General features: G+C 37.2%; 1 pseudogene across 1 annotated transcript; it reads left to right on the plus strand.

Moving 5' to 3' along the window:
• The first annotated feature begins 22,717 nt into the window (after positions 1-22,717).
• Positions 22,718-27,118, plus strand: LOC104660864 (annotated as a pseudogene). Its single transcript, XR_004052623.1, has 3 exons — positions 22,718-23,873; positions 23,907-24,627; positions 27,081-27,118. The product of XR_004052623.1 is annotated as a nucleolar and coiled-body phosphoprotein 1 pseudogene (transcript).
• The last annotated feature ends 590 nt before the right edge of the window (positions 27,119-27,708 follow it).

Here is a 27,708-nt window from a genome sequence, read left to right on the forward strand (position 1 = left end):
ACCCTGGGCAATAAGAATGAAACTTCCTTTAAAAAAAATAGCAAAGAATAAACTATATTCTAACTGCCACAAAGTTTCTCTCTCTCTCTCTGTCTTTTTTTTTTTTTTTTTTTTTTCCTCTAGCAGCTAAATAAGCACTGGCCTTAAGATAACAAATGTTTAAAAAATTGTAGCTCATCTATCACCAGATGCTGATTCTCATCCTCCTGTTCCACAAGCCGTAATTACAGCATTGACTGGACAGGAGATTGGTTTCACTATCTTTCCCCTTATAAAATGACAGACCATAAGTGGTTCTGGCCAGTTTACAGAGGCTACGCACTTGGGTGTCTTCCTGTCTCTGCTTCACCTTTTGATGTATAGGGTCTAATTGTCATATATTTGAATGTTAAGACTCCACCCCAAAGTGAATATTGGTCATATATAACATGTATGTTTATTCAACATGCATGCATTCAGCATAAATCCTTGTTCCACCCTCCCCGCCTTCAAAGTGGCTGCCTTTCAGTTTTCAGCCAGAGGCTCTGCTTCCCAGCCTGTCAGAATGGTAACCCTGCAGGATGTAATCCTTTATAAGATATAAAGACTCCTTAAATGTATAGCTTTCATTATTTTTCAGTTGACAATTGTCATATTCAATGCTTATGTCCAGCAAAATAAATATTTCTCTTTGTCTATACAGTTGTGCCTTAGTACCTCTGGTTTGTGGTTCCAAGACAACCCCTACTCTCCCAAAGACACCCAAATCCAGGGATGTTCACATCCCTTGTGTGAAATGGCATAGTATTTGCATATTACCTAAGCACACCTTCCCGAATACTCTAATTCATCCCTAGATTACATATAATACCAAAAACAATGTAAATGTTGTAGAAATAGTTGTTTTATTGCATTCTTTAGGAAATAATAGAAAAAAAAAAAAAAGCCTGTACACATTCAGTACAGATGCAACCATTGTAGATCTAAATATATTTTTGGTGCTATGTTGGTTGAATCCAAGGATATAGACCTTGCAAATACAGAGGACCAATTGTATATAAAAATTTTAACCATAGTTAGAACTGATTATTACAATGTGATATGCATAATAGACGTGTTTCACATTACTATGTGATTTGGTTAAATTTGCACTGACAATGACTTTAAAAATTTGAAACTATAACTTATTCCCCTTTTTTCTATATCTCAGTACATGTATACTACAGTAAACCTCTTCTTTAGAATGGAAACAGTTCAGATCCAGACATGTCATAGATCCATTCAGATCCTCTGCAATGGGTACAGCCTGCTCAAAATAAAAGAAAGCAAGGCTTTGAGACAAACTTATTCTATCTTTTAATCTACCAACACCTTGCAAATGCAGTATTTGGCACACAGTACTCATACAATGTATGTCCAAAATGCAAGAATGCATGCATATGTAATGATTTTTATGATGTTCGTAATATTCATGTTTGCTCTGTGATGAAACTAGTCTGTAAATCAATGTTAACATCCCAAACTGCTTCCTGTAATTTACTTAAAACACTTCAGAAAATGACAATGACATTTATGTAAAACTTCAGTTCTTAACTTCAATTCATGACATATTTAATTTAGCTAGTCAAATTAAACATTTTAGTTCCCGAATCAAAAATTAAGTATGGATATTGATTTAAACGTTTATGACAACTTAAATAAACTATGCTTAATTTTTTTGAAATGCTTTACTACTAACCTATTATTATTAAAGAAAAATTATTATATGTATTCTATTTGATGGAATAAATATTCTGAAGTTGAAGATAACCTAGGCAGAAACAGTACCGCTTTAAGTTCACAAATGCAGTATCTTTTTTAATGTTCTATTCAAAATTCCAGCCTAGAGAACAAGATTGTCACAGATCTGGCCTCTGGTGAATTGTTAGCTATGTGAGGAGGATTTATTGCAATTACTCATGCTGTGATTTAGATTAAGCAACTTGAAGCTTCAATTCACAGGCACTTATGAACATTCTAATTCAGATTTACTTAAAAGCGTCTGTTAAACTTCAGACTCTTGTGTAAAATAATCAGAGTAGCCCATTTATTTTCGATGGTAAAGTAAAATTTAATATCACCTTTATCACATTGCAAAAATGCAAAATAAAATTATTCTGCTGTTGAAATTTAGTAAACACCCGATCTGACCTGATTTAGGTGAAGTTGCAGTTAGTAGAAATCATGACATATATTCAAACAGGGACGGTTTAAAGGTTTATATTATTACCCATCTCATGGTAAATAATTAAGTCTCACTTGTTGTAACAAAGAATTCTTCTCTGATTTGGGTATCTTCATTTAAAAAAAAAAAAAATTCACACACTTCAGGAAGTTTTTCAGGGTTTTTCCACTCTTAAACAGTGATGTCAGATGTCATGTCCTTCTGTCATTTTTCTCCTAACTTATTTCAACAATCCAAGGTGTGTGAGAAGCCTGGGCTGCTAATGCCCATGGGCATACTAATGCTTTGCTTCTGAACTTGTTATTTTCTCTCTTGACCTGTTAAATATGGCCTCTACACTCCACTGACATCACCTATGCTGTCATTGTGACCGGTAGTGTACTGAAGCTCTCCACAGAACAAAGCTCTGTAAAAGCAAAGAGAATAGTAGACTTTTGTCTTAAGGTGCACTTTGCAACGTCCATCCCAAAGAAGCATTAATTTATGTTCCCTGAATCTTATGAATACAGATACTACAGATCTTTTGATATTTAGGCTTTCATATGAGTGGACTGGGACTGGATTGAATGAAGAGACAGTGGTAGATGCTATACTTTCTTCTTGTATATCATGTGTGCTTACATGCCTAAGTATTCTTAGGCATGTAAGGATGGCCTGTGATTTCTTTATCCAATAAAATAAAATGTGTAAGCCTAGCAAAGGCATAAGTAAAAATATTTCCTCTCCAGGGAGGCATGGTAAGAACAGAAATATACTTTTACAGGGGAGAAAACATGATTATTTAAAAAATGTGCAGTCCATGAAGCTTTATAAGCCAAGTTGAAGAGTTCTGATGTCCTTTTAGCGTGATAGGAAACCATCAAATTGTTGAGAGTGGAGAAAGGAAGAAACTGGTCAGGCAGGCAGTTAGGGTGGGTCCTCGGTTGAATTCTTTCAAACAAAAGAATAGCCTGCAGGGAACTTTTGCAGGGAGTGGGTCGGGGGCGGTGGGAGTCGGGGGGAGGGGGGCTTGCTGAAGACATGCCCACAGTTGCATAGATGAGAAAAGCTACACAAGTGACTTGCCCAGACATGCCTGCAATGGAAAATTCCATCCTTGGACACATGCACAGTAAGGGGAACAAAGCAATATGGAGTAACTCAAGCTAAGGAAGGGCCTGCATGCATACTAGGAGGACAGGGTGGAGCTACCAGAAATTTGCACCTTATGCAAATAAGATGCCCAGCCCTCACCAGTTTCTTATAAAGGCTTTTGCATTCAACTGTAAAATCAGCAACCATCTTCTGGGTCCCCTCTTCACAATGGAGAGCTTTCTTCTTCTGCTTATTAAACTTTCATTCCAACCTCATCCTTAGTGTCCAGGCTCCTTAACTTTCTTGGTCATGAGTCAAAGGATGCTCGGTACTACCTACCTCAGGCAACCAGAGACTGCTACATTGCATTGCATTGGCAAGACTGTAGCATTGTTTTAAGTAGAGGAGTGATTTAATATATTTTATAATTACAAAGATCTGGTAGTGACTACATCAAGATTAGATTAGATTGTATAGAATTAAAAGGGAATGTAACAGGTCTAGTTAGAAGGCTATAGCTCATTAGGAAGATAATGGAACAGGATTCCTGCAGTATGGTAATAATGGAGACAGAAAAGCAAACAAAAGTGGGATATGGTTAGGAAGTATGTCAACAAGAATTGCATAAAACTGTATGTGATACATAAAGAAAAGAGAGAACTCAAGTACTTTCTACTTTTGGAGCTCTTTTTTAAGATAAAAATTATCATTGGGACTTAAAAGTAGACGTTCCCATTTCAGATTTTGCAAAATACAACATATGTTTCTCTTATATTGCTGTAGTATAGGTGTATTTCCTTTTGTAATTTATCTTTTTTAAAAAATATAAACAAAAGTATTCTGCCTCTTTAAAAATGAAATCTGTGTATTTCTATCTCTATTACAGTTTACGTTTTATCTTTTCCCTCTTCTTCTTCAAACTTTCTTTTTTACCTTTCCTTACTTCAACTTCTAGATGCCTGGAGATCTGCCTTTGTGATCCAATTTCCTTCACTTCTTCATTTGTATCCTCCTTTTCCACTTACCACAAAGTTTGCCTTTTGTCATTTACATCTTGTTTTCACATTCTTACTAGATTGAAAAATATGTCCCTCAATTAAAGATTCTACTAACAGAACTAGTTTGTTGGTTTAGTCCAATTTAAGAGTAGAGGGACAAGAATGTCCACCTAATTATCTCTCTTCTAGAGAAATGGAAGTTTCAAAGTTTTCTGCAAAATGTAAGTTCACTTTCTAATTTTTCAGTGTGGCCCAGTCAATTTCTAGCATGTGGAGGTTCAGAGGAGTAGGTTAAGTGAAAGAAAAGATGGTAAGCTGAACAGCACAATATTGACACATTCTTTTCACTATGTTGCTTTTTCCTCCGTTTCTACACTACCACATGCACTAAACTTAAGTGCAAATGCCAAAATCAAAATAAGAATGATTGCTTATAACACCTGTGCCACTCTTTTCCTCCAGTTATTTTAGTAAGACTATTTCTGTCTCTACTACAGACATGAATTTATTTCTCCATTTTTTTCTGAAAATCACAGTAACATACTGTGATTTTAAGAAAGACAAAATGAGTAACAGAGTCAATAGAGAAAATATTGCTTTAAACACACACACACACATACATTATGTCACTGTGTAAAATCTATTTTTTAAACATGAAACATATGGAAAAAATACATTTCTTCATTTAACAATATTTCATTGAGTTTCTACTATGTCAGAGGCACTGTACTGGGTGCTGGTGATTCAAAAATGAGTAAGACAGACATAGTCCTTTTGGTATGCATTCTTAGAGTGGAGTACAGAGTTTTTAAGAAAGCCTGTCTTGTTAGGAGAGGTGGCTCATGCCTGTAGTCCCAGCACTTTGGGAGGCTGAGGAGGGTTGATCACTTGAGGTCAGGAGTTTGAGACCAGCCTGACCAACGTGGTGAAACCCCATTCCTACTGAAAACACAAAAATTAGCTAAGCCTGGTAGTGTACACCTGTAATCCCAACTACTCAGGAGGCCGAGACAGGAGAATCACTTGAATCCGGGAGGCGTAGGTTGCAGTGAGCCGAGAGCATGCCACTGCACTTCAGCCTGGGCAACAGAGCAATACTCCCTCTCAAAAATAAATAAATAAATAAATAAATAAATAAATAAATAAATAAATAAATAAATATAAAAACAATAAAAACAAACAAACAAAAGAGAGCATGTTACTATTTCCACTATATCCCTTGCAGTTTGTGAGTTGTAAGGACACATTCAGGCCATTGAATCTCTCTTTATGAATTTCAAAATATGCCCAGAAGTCCAGAAGACTGAATGTGTAAAGGAAAAGGTAAGTGTTAATTTAATATTTAAGAAGGTCCCAGATACTCATTATCTTTTGAAGTCTGGCTTGATCAGCACTTTCCACAATGAAATGCTTTTGCTTATATTTTGCCATCTGAACCAGATCAAGTTTTTCTGGCTGGGTAATCCCTTTATATTAACAATATTGAAAAGGAATAATTAAGTAATCACCAGTATAATTTCTTTATTTCCCAATGAAAAATTGTCATAAATAATTATGTTCTGTATTATCTTAAAAATGAGTTATTTCCTTCTCACGTATAAACTAAGCTTTGGAAAATGACAGGAGTAATATATTTCCATTTGAAATCTTTTCTAACATTGAGGACAATGATTACACTGTTGTTTCCAACAGAGTCAAAATCAAAAGGGGGAAAAACACTTTCTAGTGTTCTAGTGTTTAATTGCTTTTTTAAATGGAGGCTTTCCATTAACTTTAATTAATCATTTAATAGGGATTGTAGCCAGAAAATACATTTTCCCATTGAAATTAAATTACTTTCCCCAAAGAAAACATAGTGGGTGTAAAACAGGGAGGGCTGGACCCTCAATAGAGTTCTATCTGCCTCCTTCCTTTTCAGAGTAATTACTGACCTGTTATTAACACTCCAGGGAAAATCCTTTTGGTGATTTACATTTCCGGATCACTCTGCTTTGTCTAACACTTCACTAAAGACAGAATTTATCCATTGTTCAGCATGTGCAGGAACAGATGCTTCAGCTACTAATTCTTTGTCTCATTTGGAGCATTAAAAAATGAGAGGCTAGTTCCTGCACAGATCAAGCCTCAGCCTCAGAACCTTTTATACATCTTAGAGAGAGGTAATCTGAGAGCCTCTCAGTGCCCAGAAGGTTGAATGGAGGAGGCACAGATTTTAAATTCTAACCTAAGTTCTTTTTACATGTCTTTGTAGTCTTTCCCACCTTAGCACCAACTCATATTCTCCAGCTTCTGTCAATTCATTAAATGCTGATTTTGAATTTTATGGCAACATTTGTCTCAGATGAGAGTTACAATAAAGCTCATCATTAAACCTTATAATTTTTAGTGCTGCCTATAATTTATGATTCCATTTTAAAATCAAATCCACCACAATAAATTGTCTTAAGACTCTGAAGATACATCATGTAGTTAGCTTTTTCTTGCAACATCATTTATAAAGACAGGATCTGACTTTATGTTTGAGGAATGCATTTTATTTAGAGCACAACAACGCATTGATAGATTTGTCATAAATTATCTCAAAAGAAGAAATACCAAAAGGATAGTACACGCATAATGATCTACACCCTACACAATGGCACCAAGATCATTTGGGAAGGATAACAGATACTCAGGGAAAAGAAAATGAAATTGTTTTTCGACTTGACTAGAATGGTATCATTAGATGCTGTGCAGAAAGTTATTCATAATCTGGCTCTAATTTACCTTTTGTTTCTAAGCCCAAATTCTGAAACTGATTATTTCCTATTAACATTATACCACAGTTCTACTAAGAAACTTAACTGTTTTAGCCCTAGACTTCAATATTTTCATAACTATCCTCCATTTTTACCTATATCCTGACTACATCCTTTACATTGTTGTTTAAATAAGTTATTTAAGGGGAAATATGATTGCAAATTCCCAGTGCTGGTTGAAGTATTTCAGTGCTTTTCCCATTCCTTACAGAACAAGGCTTCAAGCACTTTAGCAAGACAAAAAAGAATCTTTCCTAATTAGTATTATTTTTCTCCTGCAAATCAAAATTTGCCATGTTGTAGAAAGTACTTATTAGTCCAACAATATTCTTCTGTGTCTTACCTCATTATTTTATGTATCTCTTTTTTTCCTATGAATATTTATTGTTCAACTACTCTGCTGAAACTGCTATGGTCTGTATCAGGTAAGAAAAATTGGATCTAATCTCTGATACTGTGATTCTTACAGTCTGATGGGGAGACAGATATTACTTGAATAATCACATATATACATATAAAATCACATCTGTGACAAGAGGCATAAAAGAGGGGAACACAGTGATATTTCTTTTCATTTTTTTTTTTTTTTTTCTTGAGACGGAGTCTCACTCTGTCACCCAGGCTGGAGTGCAGTGGTGTGATCTCAGCTCACTGCAACCTCTGCCCTCCGAGTTCAAGTGATTCTCCTGCCTCAGCCTCCCGAGTAGCTGGGATTACAGGTGCCTGCCACCACTCCCTGCTAATTTTTTGTGTTTTTAGTAGATACCAGGTTTCACCATCTTGGCCAGGCTGGTCTTGAACTCCTGACCTCGTGATCCACTCGCCTCGGCCTCCCAAAGTGCTGGGATTACAGACTTGAGCCACCACACCTGGCGGAACACAGTGGTATTTCTACAGGCCAATTACAAAGGAGTGAGATTAAGTCAGAGAAATCAGGAAAACTTCCTTGAGATAGAATTTCAGAGCAAAGATCTAAAGGATATAGATGCTGTCTTTGCAATAAGAGAATTGGAAGGACATTAAAACAGAATCTTATCTACTTTCTTCTAGGCTTTCATTGATTTACCTTTTTTCCTCATCCACTTCTTCTTTTTCACATGATTCAAAATTTGCATCTCCCAGAAAACATTCCTCACTCTTTTCTTCTCAGACTAGTTAACTAACCCCTTTTTCTGTCACCCCCCCAAGTGGCACATTATTCACATTGTATTATTTCTCTTTTATGATATTTTCAACATCATTTTATAATTACTTTTTAATAATTATGATGCTCCAGTTGAGTGAAAGCTTTTTAGGACCATGTCCTTCAATTTTTATCTGGAATAGGACATGTCAAGAATTCAATATATGCTTGTTGAAAAAAGCAAAGAAGAAAAGGAAAGTAAATAAATGGAAAGGGAGAGAGACAGCAGGAGAGAAGGGCAAAGGAGGAGATGGGAAAGGAGGAGAGGGAAGGAGGAGAGAGTTGAAGAGGGAAGAGATAAGAAAGGAAAACACAGAGCAGGTGCAAGTGCTCAAATAGACACTTTCATTTTCTATTACAAATGCACCTGTTCCTTAAGATCAAGGAAGAATTGCGCCTGGGCACGGTGGTTCATGCCTGTAATCCCAACATTTCAGGAGGCCCAGGTGGGTAGATGGCTTGAGGCCAAGAGCTTGAGACTATCCTGGGCAACATGGTGAGACCCTGTCTCTATTTAAAAATATATATAAAATGATCAAAAAAAACTAAGTTTCCTTAGAAGGTTGCTTTGATTTTCCCAGCCAAATATGCTTTCTTTCTACTTAAAACCTCAAGTATTTACACTTATTACACTTTGCTTATACTTATTACACTTTGCTTATACTTTGCTGTGTTTGCTTTTTGTCTTTTTTTTTTTTTTTTTTTTTTTTTGCATCTACCTAACTAAATGTTTTCAAAGTCTTTGAGGGTAGGTTCCAGGTATTGTTATCATTTAATTCAATATTTTTATATTTTATATGTTTTTTTAATTCATGAGATAAAATAAAATGAAAGAATGTCTCTTTCACATTCTTCCTTTACTAATATTTTCTTCCTATGTTGGCCTGCTTTACGTTGAAGTCTCTTCAACCCTTTACTGATCTCTAAAACTTTTCTCTGTATGGACAGGAATGAAGTACAAAGTGGAACAACTCTCCATGCAAAGCTTAAGGGTTGCCGGGCACGTTTTAGGGACACATTTCTTAGCCAGAGTTTTTAAAAATCAGCACTGTTTATGTCACTCTGGGCTGGATCATACTTTGTTGAGATAGGGACTGTCGTAAGGCTTTGTAGGATGTTCAGCAGCATCCCTTGCTTCTCCCCACTAAATGCCAGTAGTAGCCCTCCACCACCACCACCACCACTCTTGACACCCAAAACTGTCTCCAGACTTATTTGCCAAAGGTAACCTGAGGAGCAAAATCAAACTTCACTGAGAATCAGTGCTTTTAAGTAACAGAGTCCCATTTCCCCAGATATATTAAAAAATAAAAAATAAAACAACTCCATGAATTTTCAAGGGGATGTAATGTATGTGGAATGTTTACTAGTCAGACACAAAGAAGATACTGCTTATTCTTATAATTATTATAGATCTGTTTGTTTCCCATATCTTTCCTAGTGAGGTATGATAACATATTGTCCTTTTAGACGAAATCACCATATTGGCCCAATAATGCAAGTGAATTATTTTTAAAGATTTTAAAATTCATTATTGTTGTCAGCAGAGAGTGGGGGGGATAGAAAGTATCAAATTGGTTCCCTCAGATTTTATTCTTGTACAAGTATGATTTGAATTATTTGCCTCAAATTATAACTTTATGTGTCTGTCTATTATCTGACACATGTCTACCCATTCACACTAATAGTGAGATTTTAAAGTTCATTTTTAAATGGGTCACAGTTGACTTGATATTTCAACATGTGGGAGAGATTAGAATTGTTGGCAAGCTATACTCCCTCTTCTAGATCAAATGTTGAATAAGGCAAAAAATCCATCCAAGTTCTAATTTTAACTTAGTTCTTAAACTATTTGTGGTGCAGAAACTTGTGCAACATTGCTGAAAGCAGTAATGGATTCCTTCTGACCACATTTGTATATAAACCCCTCAAAGAACTACTGTTAAATATCGACTATTAAAATGAACATTTTGCTTGCAAGATATCTCTACTAGGAGAATCTTTTCCAATGAAGCTAAAAATTATGTAACTCTCTAATCTAAATCAACATATCCAATCTTACTCTACAATGTTTATTTAAAACTTTTTATTTAAAACTTCATAACAATTACTTGAAACCATATGTATCATTTTAATCTTCCTAAAATGTATGTTTCTCAGTTTCTTTTGGTTAAAATCTTAAATGATTTATTATAGTCTCTTTGATCTTCCCTTGTAAAATTAATGTACAATTTTCCATTGTTTTCAAACGCCACAGTCAGTGTTAAAGACATTTGTATTATTCTTATTAAAATATAAAGGAAACAATTTTCAAAGGATATATGTCCAATTGGAGACAAAAATAGAGAGATAATAGAAATATGTTCTTTTAATTACTAATTATACAATTATTTTTAATACATCAAAATGAAAAAGTTTTTTATTTTTATTCCAGAAATTTAACCTTTTAATTTACATGCTAGTATTTTGCTTTCATTTATCTATATATATAAACATTTTCAGGTTTACATTTATTTCCCCAATTTGATTTCAGACTGCTCATCAATGTAGAATAATAATTAAGATTAAGGGAAATTTGAGAAGAGATATAATCTTAAGCTGGAAAATATTTGTGATCATTCAGATCTCATTCACTAATTAGTCAATGAAACAACAATGTTTGAAAAAAAATTTTAAATGGGTTCAGATCTATGTGATGGTTATGATTTTAATATGATCTTTGTCTGCTGTTTATAGGTCAATTGTATTTGCAACCTATTATTAAATTAAATATTCTAGAATATTTGACAGACTTTAGAAGTCCTCTACTTTAATCTTCTCTTCTGTCTTTGGTAGCTTTTAAAATAACATGATACTTTTACAGTACATGAAGATGCCAAGTGTATATTTTGATTTGCCCAATGCACCTTGCATATACTCCCAGTTCCCTATAATTTCTACCACAGGCTTTAGTGTTGTTTCCAGTTGGATGCACAATTCTTCAAATATTAAAAACAAACTTCAGAATAGGCATCAAAAGCTTCTTCAATTGCTTTAAATACACCAATTTCAATAATTCAGCCTGATCCTTTCTTAGAGAAATATTTAAATTTGCTATGATCCATTCTGTTCCTTCAAAAGGACTGTACCAGAACTGAACACAAAGTTTCAGGCATGGTTAAACATTTGAGACATTGCTGCCCTTGTTGTGAAAATTGTAATTATGTTTAAGAAGCCAACCTGAAGTTTTATTAACGTGGGGAAAAATTCAATTCGGTTAATTCAATAATATTAATAGTTTCTTCTGTGTACTGGCCACTATACTAATTGCGAAAGTTGAAAGATGAATACATTAATCTTACTATCAGATGTATACAATAGAATTAACTAATTAATATAAATAAAAGGTAATAGGGAAGTGGAGATGAGTAATTCTTACTGGTAATTGAAGCAAAAATAAGAATTTAACATCTGATCTAAATTCTGGCAGATGAATGGACCATTTGTTACAGAAATAAAGCACATAAAAGAAAAGAATAGCAAAAGTAAATAAGTTACTGTTGTCAAACTATAAATAGTAATGTATAGGTCATAGATTGTACACATAGAATGGTAACAAAAATAATGAAATAATAGTTTAGAAAGATGTATGTACATTTGGTAATTTTGGGTTGAAAGTGTAAGCAAATGCAATCTAGACTGTAGACTGGCTTAAGCAAAACAGCCAAAACAACTACCAAAAAAACGTCGAGAGCCCATGAGTTTATTTAGCTTAAGTTATCATGTCATCCAGACGTCCTCCCAAGTGTACCAGGATCTGATCTCTCTACTGCTCTCAGTTCTGTTTTGCTTTATGTAACTAGAAGCTACTTGGTGATAAGATGACTCAAGTAGTGTAACCTTACATTTTTTCAGTGTCAAGCTCAGCACGAAGGAAGTTCTTTGTCCAAGTTTGAACAAAACTCCTGGAATAGACTCTCATTTCCCCACACTGGGTTATATGTATCTCTCTGCACCCTCACAGCATTTATGAGATAGATTATTTCTTGGGTTATATCCAATCACATATTCATACTTGTAGACAGGGAAGAAATGAGAGAATACCAACATACAAATTAAAGTTTCAGTGAGAGTATCCCTCCATGTTCCCCACAAACATCAAGTTTCTGATGGCAAGGGAAGGAAGAATAGATTCTGCTTGGCCAAAGTTGTAGGAGGAGAGGAAACACATGTGCCATGAGATAATGTCTTTTCCAGGGATATGCCAAGATCATCTCTGTTATATGAGCAACTGCACCAACCACCAGGTACTCTTCAAACAGTCCCCACAGGCAAGAAGGCTCTCACTACATGCAGTCCCTTGCCCCTGGACTTTTCACCTTTCAGAACTGTAAGAAATAAATTTTGTTTCGTATCAATTACCCAGATTCAGATGTTCCATTATAAGCAACAGAAAACAAACGAATACATCAATGTTTATCAACTTTGGCTGTACCTTAGAATTATATGGTAAGGTTTAAAAAATCATGAGTTCTGGTCCTTGTTCTTAGAGACATTAATCTAAATTTTAAAAACCTGTGCATTAGGATGTCTGAAACCTGCTTACATGATCAACATGTGCACCAAAATTTAAGGACAAGAAGTATAAAGTACAAAAGGGAGTCCAACATAGCAATTTCGTTCTACTTTGCACCTGGAGTTATGAGATTCCATATTGGTAGTAAAATGCACAGCCATGATACTGGCCCTGTTGAATCTTACACAATGACTTTTATACATAGGTACCATAACTAGAATCTTTACTTTTTCCTTTACATGGTGCTATGATATGAATATTGGTGTCCCCCCTCCCTGAACAAATTGGTAAGTTAAAACTAACTTGCCTTCATGAATGGGATTAGTGTCCTTGTAAAAGAAGTTGAAGGGCACTCCCTTGCTTCTCCTGCCATGTGAGAACACATAGAAAATGCCTTCTATGAAACAGAGAGCCACACCAAACAACAAATCTGCCAGCACCTTCATTTTGGACTTCCTAGCGTCAGAACTGTGAGCAATACATTTATGCTGTTTATAAATTATCCCATCTCGAAGGGTTAAGACACAGAATTATTTTGCTAAGCAAAGTTGAATTTAGTGGAGAAAATATGATCTGTACCATGCAGTGTTTCTTTGTCTTAGCCTAAGAACGACCCCCGTATCCCTCACCCTAGTGACATTTTTGCAGTGTCAAGCCCAGCATGAAGTAAGTTCTTTGTCCTTCAAGTTTGAACAAAACTCCTGGAATAGACTCTCATTTCCCCACATTGGCCTATATGCATCTATCTGCACCCTCACAGTATTTATGGGATAGATTATTTATAAATGGGTTATATCCAATAAGTGCAATGCAAGGGGAGGAGCTAAGTCAGTGAGAGGGTCATGATTTCCTCCACGTAACTGACAGATTACTGAAGATTGACTGAGAAGAAAAAGAAAAGAGAGAAAAATATTTTGTTTTTTCTTTCTTTATGGTGTTCTTCAGGAGTGTTACATTTTAGCTCAAACTTGGCCAGGATACCTTAAATCCTATAATGCTTAATCAGCATTTCAGGAGCTGTGTTGACCAGATCTTCTCCTTTCTTCCATCTGTGTTCCTCAAGCAGAGGTTAGGAAGCTACCTTCTCAGCAACCTATAAACTCCTTAGTATTGTTTCGGGAGTTTCTATCATAAATAATTCCTGACTCCTTTGAAGAAGCTGGTTCTGAGAAGAGAGGGACAATTATCTCCTAATGTCGGAAATGGGTGTGATACTGTATTTCCCACCTAAATTAAAAGGCAGGGGAATGTAGACAAATATAGCAGTGTAAAATCTAGTTGGTAAGGAGCTTAGTAATGAAATAAAGTGAGACTTGGAGATCAGTACACATTTTTTTTTTTTTTCAGATGGTGAAAAACATTTTATTTTTCAGGAACTGACAAAAGAAATTTACAATGCAAACTGTCAAAGAATTCCATAGGTAGATTGAACAGCACTCCACTGGAACATTATTGTGAATATAGTATGATAAATAGATTCGCCACACAGAGTTGTGATATGTCAATGAAAGAAATGTCCTCTAAAGCATCATTGTACAAAACATGATTCACAGATCAGTAATATCGGTATCAGTTGAGAGTGTGGTAGAAATTCAGAATCTTATGCCTCACCTGAAACCTACTGCGCCAGAATCTGGATTTTATTAATGATCAATCTTCTCCTTAAAAAACAACACATTCCAATATACATGATTTCATTCATAGTTTAGATGAAACTCTAACTTAGTACACCTATTTAACCAGGGTTTCTTTTCTTTTTTTTTTTTTTTTTTTTTTTGTTTGTTTTTTAGTATTTTTTTTTTCATTTTTTTATTATACTTTAAGTTCTAGGGTACATGTGCATAACGTGCAGGTTTGTTACATATGTATATTTGTGCCATGTTGGTGTGCTGCACCCATCAACTCGTCAGCACCCATCAATTCATCATTTATATCATGTATAACTCCCCAATGCAATCCCTCCCCCCTCCCCCCTCCCCACGATAGGCCCCAGTGTGTGATGTTCCCCTTCCCGAGTCCAAGTGATCTCATTGTTCAGTTCCCACCTATGAGTGAGAACATGCGGTGTTTGGTTTTCTGTTCTTGTGATAGGTTGCTAAGAATGATGGTTTCCAGCTGCATCCATGTCTCTACAAAGGATGCAAACTCATCCTTTTTTATGGCTGCATAGTATTCCATGGTGTATATGTGCCACATTTTCTTAATCCAGTCTGTCACTCATGGACATTTGGGTTGATTCCAAGTCTTTGCTATTGTGAATAGTGCTGCAATAAACTTACGTGTGCATGTGTCTTTGTAGTAGAATAATTTATAATCCTTTGGATATATACCCAGTAGTGGGATGGCTGGGTCATATGGTACATCTTGTTCTAGATCCTTGAGGAATTGCCATACTGTTTTCCATAATGGTTGAACTAGTTTACAATCCCACCAACAGTGTAAAAGTCTTCCTATTTCTCCACAGACTCTCCAACAACTGTTGTTTCCTGATTTTTTAATGATTGCCATTCTAACTGGTGTGATGGGTAGAATAATGTATGACTCCTTGAGTGAGCTTCTAAAAGTCATTTAAATTGTTGCTAAAGAAAAACCAGTCAGAGCTTGGGTAAAAATTAGCCAGTTTTATTTTCCGAGAAGTGTCATAGTTCCCTAGAACAGAATTTCAGAATATTTTATTTAAATGTATTAAAATATATGATACTATATGGTATATTAAATTATATTCATAGTCTCATATACACTCTTATAATAAACTACAATAAAGCTAAAGTTTAATGTATTTCTTCCCTTCCCTGTGGATGCTATTTCCATGAAGAATTCATTCAAACCCTTTCTAAGGTGTGAGAGACCTTTTAAAAATATTTAGTAGGGTGTCACTTCTTTCTGAGTCTGATAAAAGTAGGACCTGTCTTCAGTCCTCTAAACATAAAAGAGGCAATGTCAGTAACACAATTCTCTCTGTTAGAAGAATATTCTCAAATTATCAACATGAAAAAGTTTCTCATCTAACTGAACTTAGTCTGCAGACTCTGAAAACAGTGTCAGCCACGTGCAGTATTTTAATACCATAAAAATGTTTATATAGGCTATCATTGTTTTTATCCCCCAAATCGAGAATCATGTGGTCTCATTCAGTAAGTTACCTTCAACTCTTTAAACATCACATATCCATTGAAAATATTAGCAAGAAATGCAATTCAAAATGCATGTTCTTTAGTGCAATGCAAGGGGGGAAGCTAAGTCAGTGAGAGGGTCATGATTTCCTCCACGTAACTGACAGATATGGATTGAAATCCTTAGAGTGGACCAGGATCTGAGTCAGGCACTAAAACCACAGGTAGACTCTCCAAGTATATGTAAGGAAATCTTCATGTTATTTACTGAACAAAAGGAGACACTGGAGTAATTTAAGCAGAAGAGTGACACTAATTCATTTATAGCTTATAAGACTACTGTAATATCTTGGTGGATAATGGCTTGGAGAGAAGCTACTACAAAAATGAGAATTTCTGTTGGAATGGTTTGGAGTTCCTGTGGACACTGACCTCTCCTCACAGGTTAATTTTTAAAATTATATGATTATTTATTTTTTAAAATGTTTCTATAAAAGAAAATCTCCCCATGTTTCCTCAGCAATCTTAATGTTCAACAACCTATGAGGAACTGACATGGGGAAAAAATAGTGGAATGTAGTGGAGATGTATGAGTAAAATTATTTTAAATATTTAAAAATTATTAAAATAATTTTATGTCTTTCAAGTTATCTGCCCAAATTGGGACTTATACAGCCCTGTGCTTTCTTGAACACAGATAGATTGCCTCTAGGTTGCTCCTGAAATCAGATAAAATTAAGATTCACTTTACCAGTTAAAGAATATGTAAAATGAAGCCAATGTAACTGCTCTCATGAAATACACCATCAAGCTTGGGGTCACTATATGAGAAGGACAGATCCATCACAGCCCAGGACCAAGTTCCATTAGAAATTATGTATGGAGTAATTGCTAAAGATCGTCATGGATGATATAACATAAAGCAAACTTGTAAATTAACTAAATCATTCGGCAGGTGCATTGTCCTTAATAATTACTTGGCCACGACCTAGTTGCTGGGTATAAAGAAATGAAAGACAAATAAATGTTGCTCATGAAACTTATATCAAGAAACATAATTCACAATCTTCTTTTCTGAAAGAGTAGTTGATATTGTGTACCCAGCTAATATCAATGTTTCTCCCACTATAAGGAAACAAAAACCCTGGCAAAACATTTTTGGAAATGGAATGCATCTAACAGGGGACTATTTCTAGGTAAAGACAGTAAATAGACACATGCTTTTCTTTCTTAGACTCATTTTATATAATAAGAAATTGAGTTTTAGGCTGGGCATGGTGGCTCACGCCTGTAATCCCAACACTTTGGGAGGCCAAGGCTGGTGAATCACGAGGTCAGGAGTTCGAGACCAGCCTGGCCAACATGGTGAAACCCTGTCTCTATTAAAAATACAAAAAATTGGGCCAGGCATGGTGGTTCACACCTGTAATCCCAGCACTTTGGGAGGCCGAGACAGGTGGATCACGAGGTCAGGAGATCAAGACTATCCCAGCTAACACGGTGAAGCCCTGTCTCTACTAAAAATACAAAAAATTAGCCAGGCGTGGTGGCACGCATCTGTAGTCCCAGCTACTCAGGAGGCTGAGTCAGGAGAATGACGTAAGCCCGGGGAGGCGGAGGTTGCAGTGAGCTGAGATCCCGCCACTGCACTCCAGCCTGGGTGACAGAGCGAGACTCCATCTCAAACAAAACAAAACAAAACAAACAAACAAACAAACAAAAATTAGCTGGGCATAGTGGCGGGTGACACTATGTTAAAAAAAAAAAGGTTTAAAAAGGGCTTAAGGGACAGAGAGAAAAGAAGAGGAAGAAGAGGTGAAAGGGGATCACATGTATGTGTTCTCAAAGAAAAATTATACCAGTTAAAAGGGTAGATAAGACTTTATTTAAAACTGTTGCAATAGGAAAGAGAGGTTGAACTCAACTGAATTAAAACAAAAGACAATGACTGAAGAGACTTTAAGCACTGGGGAAGCTAGTGGAGAAATATTGGAGAATATTAGTGGGAAGGTTGGTCAATGTGAGTAGACTGTCTGTGTTTGTTCATTGGTACTTAGCAAATTTGGGCTCCTACCTGCCCACAAAAACTGGCAGACTATCTCCTTCTATGACGACACTTTGAAAAGATGACTCCCAGGTCCTTAAGAAAAACATCTCTGGTTGTAAAACTGGGAAAAGACTACATCTCAAAGGAGCTGAGAACAAATGTACAAGGTTTCTAAAGTAAATACTCTAAGAAAATGGAGGCTAAAGGCCTATAGTCAGGAAGAAAAACGGTTTAAATTTGAGTCAAGCTAGGGGAAACGATAAGACCATTTTGATCAATGTGTGTGTCTGTGGTTTGCTTTTGTTTCTGTTTTGCCCATTTTCATACCAAAATGAGGTAAAGGCAATGAAAGAAAGGAAGGTGTGGGTTAATTTTTAGTAAAAATAAGTGCGAAAATTCTAGATAACTAATTAGCAAACTGAGTCCAACATTGCATACAAAAAGAAGAAAAGTTGAGCAGAATAGTTTCAAAAAAAGGGGTGTAGCATCACACGGCTGGCAAAAATGCAAATGAGTCTTTCTGTTAGTGATAGTATAATAAAAGTGTTATATCCACCAGTTGTAAATTAATTAAATGGCTTGCTCAGGATCACACTGCTAATAAGTGGTAGACTCGGATTTCACTCCAAATGCATGTGTTTTTTTTCCTTTTAATTTTGAGAACATTATTTTTCTCACGAATAGAAAATAATTATTTGCTTGTTTACAGAACAGTTTTAGAGGCTCTATATAATTTAGTACTAGTACTGTGAGGGAGGATTAAGTTACATATAGATGTAACTATATCTTAAAAGTTTACATGGTTTTTATAAAACACATACAAATTGTGTGTGTGTGTGTGTGTGTGTGTGTGTAATTAGTCACAAAGAAAGTCATTGCATTGCAGCATATTATAATTAGAGGTCTAATACAATGACGTATTTTTTTAGCCACACAGTAAATGCTGATAGAATGAATAAATGTCTAGTGTACAAGAGAACACACATATTTTTACTACAGAGAGCAGGACTAGAAGTAATAGTTCAGAGTTACAAGGAAGCAGATTTCGGCTCAACCTAAGACACTGTCTAAAATAAGAGTTTCCTGTGATTGAGCTAGCTGCCTGAAAAGTTGAGCAAAGAATTGTCAAGCCAAGGGTTCTGGCATTCTTTGTGAAGGTGAGAGAAATCATTGCTGTTTGGGAGAGCCTTGGATCTGTTCCCATATGGGGCACAAAAGTAAAACTGGAAAACAGGAGTGTTCAGTGTCATACTCAGTCACTGTTAGTTCACAGCAAGTTTATTCATTTTCTCCATTGCAAAGTCGCAGGATGTGAATTAGGATAATTAAGGAAAGGTTGTGACAAGAGTGTGAGAACAAGTAAACTACATATTGAAAGTGGTTAGCCAGAGGGAGAAAAGGATTTGAGGAATGAGGTAACCTGATGCAGACATCTGGATAATGTTGATTGGCAGCTTAATGGCTCTTGTCTTCCCCAAATTAGGCATCCAGTGGCTGTTTCTATTCTTTTTGTTAACATGCTGTTGTATACAGTGTGGCAATTCTGAGGAGCAAGAATCTAGCGAGAAGACTGGGAAGGGCATTGCATACTAGGATTTAGAAATAACTGAAAGAATTCAGCATGGAAGCTGTGTCAGTCTATGTCCCAGCAAGGAACAGATGGCATACTGAAATTAGGATCATCAAAGGAGAGTTTAGTAAAGGAACTTTTGAAAAAGGTATGAGTATAATGTTGGAAAACCACAGGAATCATGCGAGCCCTGCTCTTGACATTAGCGCTGTTACCACCCCTGCCTCCAGAAGGTCAAAGCTTACAAGTTCATGTTAGAACCTGAGAAGACAGGATCAGGCAGAGCAGCGCTTCTCGAACCATCTGTAGTGGGGTTGCCAAAGAAAATCCGTATAATATTTGGATACTATACAATTTATATGAAACAAATTACTCATTGTTGTTCTGAAATTCAAAATTAACTGGTTTACTTATTTTTAGTTTTTCAGTCTGGCAACTTTATCTATGAAGATGAACCCATTTTGTGTGTGTGTGTGTTTTGTGTTGTTTACTTTGTGGTCCTATGCAAACAGATACTATTGTAAAATAAAATCAAAATAAACTACTAAAAAATTAAAATTTCAAAAGATAAATACCAGGTCTGCTTTTAAAATTTAAACCTAGTAGACTTTAATTTTTTCTGTAGAATTATAATTAATGTTTTCAAATTCTTTCTCACCAGCACTGGTACTTGCATCACACTTCGAGTAGCAGTAATGAAGAAACAGGTGTGTTGGAGGGAGTTTTGATTCAGGGAGGGGTGGAGAAGCCTTCGGGGAGGATACTAGAAAGGTAAATTCCCATCTCACTCTTACACTTTGCTTCTTCATCTCCGGCAGTTCTCCTTTGGCCGTAAGACAAGAGAGCCACCTGATATAGCAACAGAGTGGTCATTTTTCTGGGAAGGGGATAAGGTTGAAAAGTATAGACAATAAAATTTGAAAGAAAAGACTGAATGTATTTAGCATAGAGGCCCAAAGTTGCTATCTGAAACTATGTAAGTTTCTGCCAAATGGAACATATTAATTTAGCAGACACTATTATGATTAATAACTCACTTTTTGTAGAAAAAGTTGTTTGTAGAAACTAACTTTTGTTTCACTGAAAGACAAATCTGGAGGACTAAAGGGGTTGGATGATTTTCCTTTACTAAGCAAGGAGATACATTGCCAGCATAAAATGTGATAGTTTTAGAATGTTAAGACTCGGGGTAACTATCATATATTAAGCATTGCTATAGTCTAGACCCTTGATCAGAGAGAGCTATTTAGAGAAAAAGTAGTAATGTGCATTATTAATGACAAGGGTCCGAGCAATTGGTGACCTACTGTACATCAACCCTTAGAAGCGTAATTGTGCATTTCATATATTTGTATTCATTTACAAACGATTTATGATTTTATCAGTAGTGGGGTTGAAAATTGAGGGATACTATCATTTTAAATTCTTCCTTGTTCCATAAAAACAGTGGATGAGAATGGACTTGACAAGAGCTTCAAAAAGATGAACGAGTTGAAACCAGCCCATAGATACATTGTGTTTGTTCGAAATTTGATTGGTTGCCAACTAAACATCTAAAACATATACAAATTCATGACACTGCATCCACATGCTAGCAAGAGGACAATCACCTGGTGTGTAATACCAGCTGCCCCCTTTAGTTTAAGAGACATGTGGACACAACTCTTACATCTGATTTGTTTTAATTATGAATGTTGTCTTTCTGAACCCTGGACTCTTCTATCATGATTATTGAAACTGAGTAAAAATAACCCCTTCTTTTACTCTGGTTTATGTTTTGTATATTATTTTAACCACCTAGAATGGTAGCAGTGTGTGGAATGTAGGCATCTACAGAAGGATTAAATTCATTTAAGAGTAATTGTTTCCAAACTAGACTATGCTTATAAATTATGTAAGAAACTTGTTAAAAATACAAAGTCCTAGGCCCCACCACCTACAGATTCTGATCAAATAGGTTCAGTAAAGAAAGCAAGGGTTTATTTTTAGTGTGTGTCCTATATATTTAGATCCAAGTGCCTTGAACCATTGTCTGATCACAAGATTTTTGAAGTCTCGTAGTACAAAATGCATTTATACCATTTCAACATGTGCTCTGCTTATGAGTACAACCGTTCTGGTGATGAAAGTCACTTTCTCTGTCAAAGCACTTAGTGACCCTCAGTGGCCATTGTATTGTCATCTGCACTTGAGCATTCAACCTGTATATGTCTAAGTTGGAAATCTTTAACCTCCTCCCGTCAAATTCAAAATACAACATAACGAACAAAACAACTGTTGTTCTGCATTCTGCATTTCATTGGCTGGTACCAGTAGCCCCCATTTTTTCCCAAGTCATAATCACTAGTCACCTGGGTCGTCCTCAGCAGTATCTTTATGTATGTATGTATGTATGTATGTATGTATGTATGTATGTATGTATTTGAGATGGAGTCTCACTCTGTCACCCAGACTGGAGTGCAGTGGCACGATCTCAGTTCACTGCAACCTCTGCCTTCCGAGTTCAAGCAATTCTCCTGCCTCGGCTTCCCAAGTAGCTGGGATTACAGGCACCTGCCACTGCACCCGGCCAGTTTTTTTTTTTTTTTTTTTTTTTTTTTTTTTTTTTTTTGTATTTTTAGTAGAGACGCGGTTTCACCATCTTGGCCAGGCTGGTCTTGAACTCCTGACCTTGTGATCCACCTGCCTCAACTCCCCAAAGTGCTGGGATTACAGGTGTGAGCCACCATGCCCAGCCATCCTCAGCAGTATATTTTGCCTACCTTCCAACACTTTACCAGGAATCCAATTCTCCTTAAACACAGGCTAAGCGAATATTTCCAAGATAAAAATTCTAACGCAAAAATGCTTTTAATCTTTCAACTGCTCTAAACTATTCTTCAGATAAAGGTTAAGCTCCTTATTTTGTACACCAATTTAATTTCTCAATGTTTTTTCCAAATTTTGTTTGCCATACTTGAGCATTATTATACATTTGATAGTTTTCTTTACATCACCTCATCATTTAAAATTTGCATACATTTTTAGCCTGAAAATAAGCATTAAAAACTCTTCAAAAATTATGTTTTTTGTTGTTGTTGTTTTAGAATAAATCAATTTTGCGTTTCTTGGGGTTTCTCCTAGAATTATCTTGTATATGTGTTATATTTTGAAGTATTAAGAATATAAAGTGGAGGATGGCGGACGCTGGCTTGCGCCGCGTGGTTCCCAGCGACCTGTATCCCCTCGTGCTCGGCTTCCTGCGCGATAATCAACTCTCGGAGGTGGCCAATAAGTTCGCCAAAGCGACAGGAGCTACACAGCAGGATGCCAGTGCCTCTTCCCTCTTAGACATCTATAGCTTCTGGCTCAACAGGTCTGCCAAGGCCCCAGAGCGAAAGTTACAGGCAAATGGACCAGTGGCTAAGAAAGCTAAGAAGAAGGTCTCATCCAGTGACAGTAGTGAGGACAGCAGCGAGGAGGAGGAGGAAGTTCAAGGGCCTCCAGCAAAGAAGGCTGCTGTACCTGCCAAGCGAGTCGGTCTGCCTCCTGGGAAGGCTGCAGCCAAAGCATCAGAAAGCAGCAGCAGTGAAGAGTCCAGTGATGATGAGGAGGAGGAGGACCAAAAGAAACAGCCTCTCCAGAAGGGAGTTAAGCCCCAAGCCAAGGCAGCCAAAGCTCCTCCTAAGAAGGCCAAGAGCTCTGATTCTGATTCTGACTCAAGCTCCGAGGATGAGTCACCAAAGAACCAGAAGCCAAAGATAACACCTGTGGCAGCTAAAGCTCAGGCTAAAGCTCCTCCCAAACCAGCTCAAGCAGCACCTAAAGTAGCCAATGGTAAAGCAGCCAGTAGCAGCAGCAGCAGCAGCAGCAGCAGTGATGACTCAGAGGAGGAAAAGGCAGCAGCCACCCCCAAAAAGACTGTACCTAAAAAGCAAGTTGTGGCCAAGGCCCCAGTGAAAGCAGTTGCCACCCCTACCCAGAAGAGTTCCAGCAGTGAGGATTCCTCCAGTGAAGAGGAAGAGGAGCAAAAAAAAAAAAAAAAAAAAACCCTGAAAAATAAACTAGGTCCCTACAGTTCAGTTCCCCCACCTTCTGCTCCACCACCAAAGAAGTCTGTGGGAACCCAGCCTCCCAAGAAAGCTGTGGAGAAGCAGCAGCCTGTGGAAAGCAGTGAAGACAGCAGTGATGAGTCTGATTCAAGTTCTGAAGAAGAGAAGAAACCCCCAACTAAGGCAGTCATCTCTAAAGCAGCCACTAAACCACCTCCAGCAAAGAAAGCAACAGAGAGCTCTTCAGACAGCTCAGACTCTGACAGCTCTGAGGACGATGAAGCTCCTTCCAAGCCAGCTGGTACCACCAAGAATTCTTCAAATAAGACAGCTGGTACCACCAAGAATTCTTCAAATAAGCCAGCTGTCACCATCAAGTCACCTGCAGCAAAGCCAGCTGCAACCCCCAAGCAACCTGTGGGCGGTGGCCAGAAGCCTCCCATGAGAAAGGCTGACAGCAGCTCCAGTGAGGAAGAGAGCAGCTCCAGTGAGGAGGAGAAGACAAAGAAGATGGTGGCCACCAATAAGCCCAAGGTGACTGCCAAAGCAGCTCCACCTCTGCCTGCCTAGCAGGCTCCTCAGGGTAGTAGGGACAGCAGCTCTGATTCAGACAGCTCCAGCAGTGAGGAGGAGGAGGAGGAAGAGAAGACATCTAAGTCTGCAGTTAAGAAGAAGCCACAGAAGGTAGCAGGAGGTGCAGCCCCTTCCAAGCCAGCCTCTGCAAAGAAAGGAAAGACAGAGCAGCAGCAGTTCTTCCTCTGATGACTCCAGTGAGGAGGAGGAGGAAGAGAAGCCCAAGGGCAAGGGCTCTCCCAGACCACAAGCCCCCAAGGCCAATGGCACCTCTGCACTGACTGCCCAGAATGGAAAAGAAGCTAAGAACAGCGAGGAAGAGGAAGAAGAAAAGAAAAAGGCAGCAGTGGCAGTTTCCAAATCAGGTTCATTAAAGAAGCGGAAGCAGAATGAGGCTGCCAAGGAGGCAGAGACTCCTCAGGCCAAGAAGATAAAGCTTCAGACCCCTAACACATTTCCAAAAAGGATGAAAGGAGAAATCAGCAGCACATCAAAAAGCTTATCCACCATGATCAAGTGGGCTTCATCCCTGGGATGCAAGGCTGGTTCAACATTCGCAAATCAATAAACGTAATCCAGCATATAAACAGAACCAAAGACAAGAACCACATGATTATCTCAATAGATGCAGAAAAGGCTTTTGACAAAATTCAACAGCCCTTCATGCTAAAAACGCTCAATAAATTTGGTATTGATGGAACGTACCTCAAAATAATAAGAGCTATTTATGACAAACCCACAGCCAATATCATACTGAATGGGCAAAAACTGGAAAAATTCCCTTTGAAAACTGGCACAAGACAGGGATGCCCTCTCTCACCACTCCTATTCAACATAGTCTTGGAAGTTCTGGCTAGGGCAATCAGGCAAGAGAAAGAAATCAAGGGTATTCAGTTAGGAAAAGAAGAAGTCAAATTGTCCCTGTTTGCAGATGACATGATTGTATATTTAGAAAACCCCATTGTGTCAGCCCAAAATCTCCTTAAGCTGATAAGCAACTTCAGCAAAGTCTCAGGATACAAAATTAATGTGCAAAAATCACAAGCATTCTTATACACCAGTAACAGACAAACAGAGAGCGAAATCATGAATGAACTTCCATTCACAATTGCTTCAAAGAGAATAAAATACCTAGGAATCCAACTTACAAGGGATGTCAAGGACCTCTTCAAGGAGAACTGCAAACCACTGCTCAGTGAAATAAAAGAGGACACAAACAAATGGAAGAACATACCATGCTCATGGATAGGAAGAATCAATATCGTGAAAATGGCCATACTGCCCAAGGTTATTTATAGATTCAGTGCCATCCCCATCAAGCTACCAATGAGATTCTTCACAGAATTGGAAAAAACTGCTTTAAAGTTCATATGGAACCAAAAAAGCGTCCGCATTGCCAAGACAATCCTAAGTCAAAAGGACAAAGCTGGAGGCGTCATGCTACCTGACTTCAAACTATACTGCAAGGCTACAGTAACCAAAACAGCATGGTACTGGTAACAAAACAGAGATATAGACCAATGGAACAGAGCAGAGTCCTCAGAAATAATACCACACATCTACAGCCATCTGATCTTTGACAAACCTGAGAGAAATAAGAAATGGGGAAAGGATTCCCTATTTAATAAATGGTGCTGGGAAAATTGGCTAGCCATAAGTAGAAAGCTGAAACTGGATCCTTTCCTTACTCCTTATACGAAGATTAATTCAAGATGGATTAGAGACTTAAATGTTAGACCTAATACCATAAAAACCCTAGAAGAAAACCTAGGTAATACCATTCAGGACATAGGCATGGGCAAGGACTTCATGTCTAAAACACCTAAAGCAATGGCAGCAATAGCCAAAATTGACAAATGGGATCTAATTAAACTAAAGAGCTTCTGCACAGCAAAAGAAACTACCATCAGAGTGAACAGGCAACCTACAGAATGGGAGAACATTTTTGCAATCTACTCATCTGACAAAGGGCTAATATCTAGAATCTACAAAGAACTCAAACCAATATACAAGAAAAAAACAAACAACCCCATCAAAAAGTGGGCAAAGGATATGAACAGACATTTCTCAAAAGAAGACATTCATACAGCCAACAGACACATGAAAAAATGCTCATCATCACTCGCCATCAGAGAAATGCAAATCAAAACCACAATGAGATACCATCTCACACCAGCTAGAATGGCAATCATTAAAAAGTCAGGAAACAACAGGTGTTGGAGAGGATGTGGAGAAATAGGAAGACTTTTACACTGTTGGTGGGATTGTAAACTAGTTCAACCATTATGGAAAACAGTATGGCGATTCCTCAAGGATCTAGAACTAGATGTACCATATGACCCAGCCATCCCACTACTGGGTATATACCCAAAGGATTATAAATCATGCTGCTATAAAGACACATGCACAAGTATGTTTATTGCGGCACTATTCACAATAGCAAAGACTTGGAATCAACTCAAATGTCCATCTGTGACAGACTGGATTAAGAAAATGTGGCACATATACACCATGGAATACTATGCAGCCATAAAAAAGGATGAGTTTGCGTCCTTTGTAGGGACATGGATGCAGCTGGAAACCATCATTCTTAGCAACCTATCACAAGAACAGAAAACCAAACACCGCATGTTCTCACTCATAGGTGGGAACTGAACAATGAGATCACTTGGACTCGGGAAGGGGAACATCACACACCGGGGCCTATCATGGGGGGTGGGGGGAGGGATTACATTGGGAGTTATACCTGATATAATTGATGAATTTGATGGGTGCTGACGAGTTGATGGGTGCAGCACACCAACATGGCACAAGTATACATATGTAACAAACCTGCACGTTATGCACATGTACCCTAGAACTTAATGTATAATAAAAAAAAAAATTAAAAAAAAAAGAATATAAAGTGGTTTAACATTTTGCCTTTTTTTCTCAGACTTCTCTCTCCTCCTTTTTCCTCCTCCACCTGAATAGCATCATATCCTCTACCCTTACTGAACTTCCTGACATCCTTTCATAATGCTACAATATTTTATACCTGAATCCTTTACTTAGGTACTGCTTCTTGACCAGCTGATTCACCTATCTCATGGACACTGCAAAATCCAGTAACTGGGTGGTATCCTACATAAACTCTCTTGACTTGCTTCATTCAAGTTAAGAGAGTAGATTTGACTTCTTTAGTCTTGCTTTGTCCGCTTTTTAATACTGGTCCTTTTATATAGTTACCATGGAATCTGTCACAAACTTTTAGGGAAATATTTTGTCTATAGGTCTCTAGAGGTACAACAAAATATTGCAGTTAAGACATCTGGATCTAGAGCCAAACCGTGTCATTCGTATCTCAGCTCTGACAATTACAAGCTGTATGAAATGGAGGAGTTACTTCATTGCTCATTCAGTTAAATCATCTCCAAATTATGGGACATAACTTAATTTCATCAATTATGTAGCAGTTGTATATCAATAATACATGTAATAAATTTACCATAGTACCTAGCACATAATTTAATTTTAGTACCTAGTTCACTTATCACTTTATGAATATAATGCTGTAATCTACC

The sequence above is a fragment of the Rhinopithecus roxellana genome, chromosome 2, assembly GCF_007565055.1.
Source record: "Rhinopithecus roxellana isolate Shanxi Qingling chromosome 2, ASM756505v1, whole genome shotgun sequence".
NCBI lineage: Eukaryota > Metazoa > Chordata > Mammalia > Primates > Cercopithecidae > Rhinopithecus > Rhinopithecus roxellana.